Below are 6,143 nucleotides of genomic sequence, written 5' to 3' on the forward strand. Positions count from 1 at the left end.
GGGGGCCACCACTTGTAACGGGTCTCCAGCTGGACTTAACTCCATTAACTACTACCTGTTGGGCACGGCCCCCTAGCCAGTTCCTTACCCAAAGAAGGGTATATATGTCCAGGCCACAGGCAGCCAGTTTCCTCAGGAAAATACTGTGAGAGACCGTGTCAAAGGCTTTGCTGAAGTCTAGGTAGACTACATCAACAGCCTTTCCCTCGTCTACCAGTCTGGTCACCCAGTCATAGAAGATGAGGTTGGTCAAGCACAACCTGCCTTTCATGAACCTGCATTGGCTGGGCCTGATCCCTTGGATGCCACACACATCCTGTGTGATCTCACCCAAGATGATTTGCTCCACAACTTTCCCTGGTACCGAGGTCAGGCTGACAGGCCTGTAGTTCCCCGGATCCTTCTTATGGCTCTTCTTGTAGATGGGAGTCACACTGGCAAGCCTCCAATCCTCCTGGACCTCTCCAGATAACCAGGAGTGCTGGTAGATGGCAGAGATGGTGGAGAGCAGCTTGGCAATCACCCCTGCCACCTCCCTCAGCACCCTAGGGGGAAAAACACCCAATTCCGCTTTCAAGTCATATAAAAGACTCAGATTTCAAATATCTCTCAGTTCTGAGGTCTGGATGTCTTCTCCATCCATCAGGACAAGAGAGAATGGTTTCACTACAATGAGGAACAATCTTAAACTAAAGGAGGTAAGATTCAGGCTAGGATGTTAGGAAACTGTTTCACTCAAAGGGTGGTGAGGCACTGGCACAATTGCACCGAGAAGCTATGGATGCCCCATCCTTGGAGATGCTCAAGGCCAGGTTGGATGGGATCCTAGGCAGCCTGAGCTGGTGGGTGGCAGCCCTGCCCATGGCAGGAGGGCTGGACCTAGGTGAGCTTTGAAGTCCTTTTCAACCCAATACATTCTGTAATTCTAAAACAATGCCAGGGACAAAGAGAAAGAGGGATGAGCAGAAGGGGAAGCAGAATGGATGTGGAAGTCTGAGGGAAAATATTTAGCTACAAGAGGCCACAAAATAAACTCTGAGGTAAAATCCTCTATCAATCTGTCCATGGAAGGTGAACAAGCAAAATGCTGCCTGCAGTGAGCAGGTGAAGATCAGACCTGTTTCCCTGAACCCCTGAGACCTGAGCTGTCTCACTCCTTGGCTGTCCATTCATGCCCCCTTCCTCTCACTGAGAGCCCTTCCCTCCCTCCACTGTCACCTAGGAAATGCTCACACCAGGCAACAGGCCAGCTCAGACTAACATGCACAGAGTTACTCTCTGGTAAAAAGAATACAGAGGAAAGATAACCTGCTGAGTAGTACAGATGAATGAATGCCAAGAGAAGCTACTGTGCCGCAAAGCCAATGCCATAGCCAGTGAAACAGTGGGGAGGGACTTTAACCAGGTGGAGCAGAGTTGTCCAGATTGAAATCTGGCCAGGACTGCAGAGAAACTGTCACTTCAAGCAGAAGATGACCTCAAAATTGTGCTTCTTAACTGGGGGCTTCAAGAGCACTCAGTACCGCCCAGCTCAGGTTCTGCTAGAGGCCAAAGTATCATCCCTCTCAGTGTCTGCAGAGTGGTGGTGGACCAGCAACTAAGTCCCACTTTGTTCTTATTTTAAATTGCAGGCTATCTATGCTATATCAAAAGCTCCTTTTAAATGCTTTCCCCAGCTCATGCTGTTAACAAAGCACCAGTTTGTAACTCAGAAGACACTTCAAACATTTAGTTTTGTGTTGAACAGACGGATGATGCTGGGAAAATGTGTGCACGTTTCTACATGCACACAGTGGGGTCTCCTTCGCAAAGTGACTTGGGGCATGCTGCTGACAGAAGCTGTGCAATTGCTTGGTACCTCCAGACCCTCACTATCCGTTGGCAATATCAGCATAAGTCCTTCCCAAAAGACATCCCTACCTGCCTCCTCTCTCTAAACCAGAATGGCAATGCTGTAAGACACCCTAAATTTCATCACTTCAGGGTATGTAGAAAGAGCAACAGGAGAAAAGAGTTCGATGAGAGGAAAATTTAAATGAATACAGACAACCTATTTGTCCCAGTTTCAGGTGGGACGGAGTTGATTTTTTCTTCATTGTGTCTGATATGATGCTATATTTTGGTTATAGAAGAAAATGAACATTGGTAACACATCAGTTTTAGTTGTTGCTGAGCAGTGTTGTACAGAGCCAAAGACGTTTCAGTTTTTCATCTTCTAGTACTGTCCCGTCAGAGAGGGGGGCTGAGGGGGCATAGGGAGCTCAGAGAGAACAGAATCAGGACAGCTGACCTAAACTGACCAAAGGGATATTACATACCACGTCACATCACACACAGAAAAAACTTTGAAAGGGTAGGGAGTTCACCGGGAGAGCAACCACTGTGTGGGGCTGGCTGGGCATTGATCAGTGGGTGGTGAGCAATCACACTGTGCCTCACTTGTTTTGTAAAATATATATATATTATTACCATTGCTATTTTTTTCTCTGTCTTAGTAAATTATTTTTATCCCATCTCACTAATTCTACTTTGTTGCTCTTTCTTCCCTGATTTTCTCCTCCATCCCACTGGGAGGAAGGGGGAGTGAGTGAACGGCTGTGTAGCGCCGAGCTGCTGATGGGTTAAACAGCACTACTTTTTTTTCTAAGAAAAGAAAAACACTGCAACTTATTACTTATTCATTAACCTTTATGTCTTCCAGATATTAATAATTTATTATTTTTATCCTGTATCTTTGGGCTCTATCCAACCACAGATGCACACAGCCTTCCAGGGAGCTGAGATCTTGCCCCTGTAGGATACCGAATGACTTAGCTGCAATCTGTGTTAGCAGCCCCATATCACTTCAAAGTGGGTCTGCTCCAAGGCTAACGCTTGCTAAGCTGTTTGAGACGTACTGAGTTTATGTAAAACAGACTGCAAAGTTGCACAACATTGTGACTGCCTACAAGACATGTTCGCTTCATTCTGTGCTCACTGTGTCAGCCAGTGCAGTCCTGAAGAAGGAAAGCCATCCAACTTCATGCTGTTGTATCACGACTGAACATCTAATGACTGTGAGCAGAGCAGCAGATGGCTCAGGGCATCTATTTTGCTGAATTCTAGTACCCTCTTCTTTCCTTTTCCAAATGTCAGTGCATAATAAACCGGAACATACAGTTGGGCAGGTCATGATATTTTGTTCTTAGGTCAAGAGTTTCTTTAAAACCAACTGAACAAAACCCAGGACAAAACCAAACCAGTTGGTAGAGACATACAACTTGGGGAATAGTTTCAGAACAAATAAAGAAGGCAGAGCAGATCTGTTTGGCTCTCCACTATACGAAAATCTCAGAGAGGGGGGTACACACAATCAAACACTCCGGATGGAAGCAAATTGCCTGTGTTCTCATGCAAATCCTACAGCAGCAGAGATGCCAGCACAGGTCCGTGTGCTGCAGCTAGAAGCAGCTGTGACAGGAATTCTGCATACCGGAGGAGCACTGTCTGTAACTGAAACCCATTCTGTGGGGGAATAATTCCTTATTTTTCAGTTAAGTAAATCAGTTCTGACCAGAACTCCCACGTGAATCCCCCATCTCTTTCGAGTCTCTTCAGCAGCATCACTAGAAAGTATGTTTAAGAAAGCTTATTTTTGATGCTTACACTTAAATGACTGCCACAAGTGCTAATTACAAGTGATTCTGCTACCCATCTCCAGATGTATAATGCCAAGAGGAAATTCTGCCACAATAAACCCCCATATTTCTGGTGCAAGGTAACAGAGCATGACCCAGACATTTCACTTAACATCAGAACACAGGGTAGTGAGCCAGGTCATCCTCCTGAAGTATGCATAATTTTATGAGAACAAGGTCTTTGTAAAGACTTCCTTGTCAAAGTCACGGGAGCTTTGTTATTGTTAGACTCTACTTAGGTAGGCCAATGACAAGAGCCAACAACACTGTAGGAGTGTAAGTAAATGTGGTAATCACTGTCCATGTTCTTTCTCAAAATTAGTAAAAGTCAAAATGCCTTATGCAAGAGGAAAACCAGCAAAAGCAGCTAATTACAGAACTGGAAAGGCATTTTTATGACTGCCAGGAGTGAAGGACAACAGTGAGGCCTGTGGGCGCAGCGTATGCATGCTATTCCACTGCCAAAGCAGTGAGGATTCAAACTGACGAGCAACGCTGACTGCAAGCAAATACCTAGAAGAAAAAGAAATACAAACCTCAGTAGCTGGCCAAAAAAAAATATGTCAAAACAAATCAAGATCACTGATAAATTCTGCAAGTGTTACATGCCTGACCTGGAGCAATCAACCAAAAATTTCTTTCATCAGGAAGAGATATTAGTATTTCCACAAAGGTCAAAATCAGTTTTTAGTAATAAGAACAGATTTTTGACGTGAATACAACTCTCCTCCATCTTGTTCATTCTGATCACATTAGTCTGTCTGGTTGCGTCAATCTTATCTCAATGTAGAACTATTCCGGACCCTCTGTAAAAAGAAGTTTTTAAATTGACAAAGTCTACGTTTGGCTTATCTGTCCGGCAGAGTCCTTGCATGGCCAGCAGAGCTTCACACACTCTTGTCACTGAATGTATCTTCTTTATCTGCTTTACACAATCAAACAAAAAAAAATCCACAATGCCAACCAAAACAGCTTAAGAAGTTCCCAGGCAACTTAATGTAGTTAACCTCAAACTACAGAGTAAAGAAATTGCTATTTATCTCAGTAACTCCCTGCTTACTGGAACGTCAACAAAACCAGGAAGTCTGCATATTTCCTAAAATAAAACAGAATTTCCCAAGATATTCCAGCATAAGATTCTGCTTGTCACTTCTTTTGAAGAAGCCTGAAAATCTACAGAAGCACAAATATACATACATATGCACATGCATCCTTCTGACTCTGCATCTTGTGTTTTCTTTTTTCCAGCTCTTTAAGCTGTTGTTCTCTATAAAATGCTCTTTCTCTTTTTAGTGTCAAAAGGTGTTAGTTACACCTTAAGTTACACCTTAGTTAGTTAGCTTCAGAAAAATTTGCTTAATGAGTTATTTTCTCCTAATTGAGAATTGCCACTACAAATGAAAGACAGAGCAAACCAAGGATGTATTCATTAAAATATGAAATCAATAACCCGAAGAGGTAAGACACAAAATAAACTCAGCTTCCATCTCTCAGTGTGCTTTGGGATGCTGACAGGAGACAGGCTCTTTCCCTACAATGATGGGGATGCAGACAGATATATTGTGTATATCTTGTGTATATGTGGTGATGCATATCACAGCATATAAGAATGTTGGTGCGAAAAATGGTGCTTTACTTGGACAAGCCCGTTCACTGAAAAGCCTCTTTAACTTTGCAAAGTGCAGAAGGGCAAAGCACAGCTTAACCTGCTGCCCACAACCTGCAAATGAAAACAGAGGTTAAGCCAGTCCTGCCAAATGCCACAGAGGTCTCTGGGCCTAATCCAAAGCAATGCAAACTGCACTGCATCTTCCTTCGTTCCACTGAGCTGCTGACCAAAGCTTAAGCACACGTTTCCAAGAGGCCACAGAAACCCTACTGGAAATGCTACAGTCTACTCATCTATATGCAAATGCAATTCCAATTAATTTGAAATGCAATTTCAAATCTAATATTTAAAATGAAATATTCACTCACGCAATGCAGGTAGTGTTGTCAGATTTTGTTTCTGAGTGTAGGAATTGCTTGTTTGCTCTACAAATCTACAGTCCCTGTACTCTCTAGACTCTTGTTGGACTCCTGGGGGTCCAGAAAGCGTTGTGCCCAGCAGGCTGCAGAAACAGCTCGCAGTGACTGGATCTCAAGTACTCTCTAGTACTTAGACAGGCAATTCCTCATGCTCACTACTACAATTTTGATACTGCAATCATTATCCTAGTTTAGAAGCAAGCATCAGTCATAGCAGCCCAAGCATGACCTCAAGACCGCCAAAGAAATCACTATCAGAGTAAGTGGGCTGGGACTGACATAAAAGGACTGTACCCAGGAAGAGCTCAAACAGATTCGGGCACACCTCTGCTCTAACTTCCTGCCAAAGGGAGCAGATCAGTTCAAGATCTGTGGCAGTGTGAGTGCAGTAAGCCCAATTCAACTCCACCATACTGCTGACAGCAAAATAATTACTTA

The 6,143-nt window shown here is 43.8% G+C and overlaps 1 protein-coding gene across 4 annotated transcripts in view; it reads right to left on the reverse strand.

The window, feature by feature from the left end:
- The window catches only part of GPRIN3 (GPRIN family member 3), a 37,354-nt gene that overhangs the window by 9,757 nt on the left and 21,454 nt on the right, over positions 1–6,143 (reverse strand). The gene's annotated exons all lie outside the window — the stretch shown is intronic.

The sequence above is a fragment of the Gallus gallus genome, chromosome 4 (genome assembly GCF_016699485.2).
Source record: "Gallus gallus isolate bGalGal1 chromosome 4, bGalGal1.mat.broiler.GRCg7b, whole genome shotgun sequence".
Taxonomy (NCBI): domain Eukaryota; kingdom Metazoa; phylum Chordata; class Aves; order Galliformes; family Phasianidae; genus Gallus; species Gallus gallus.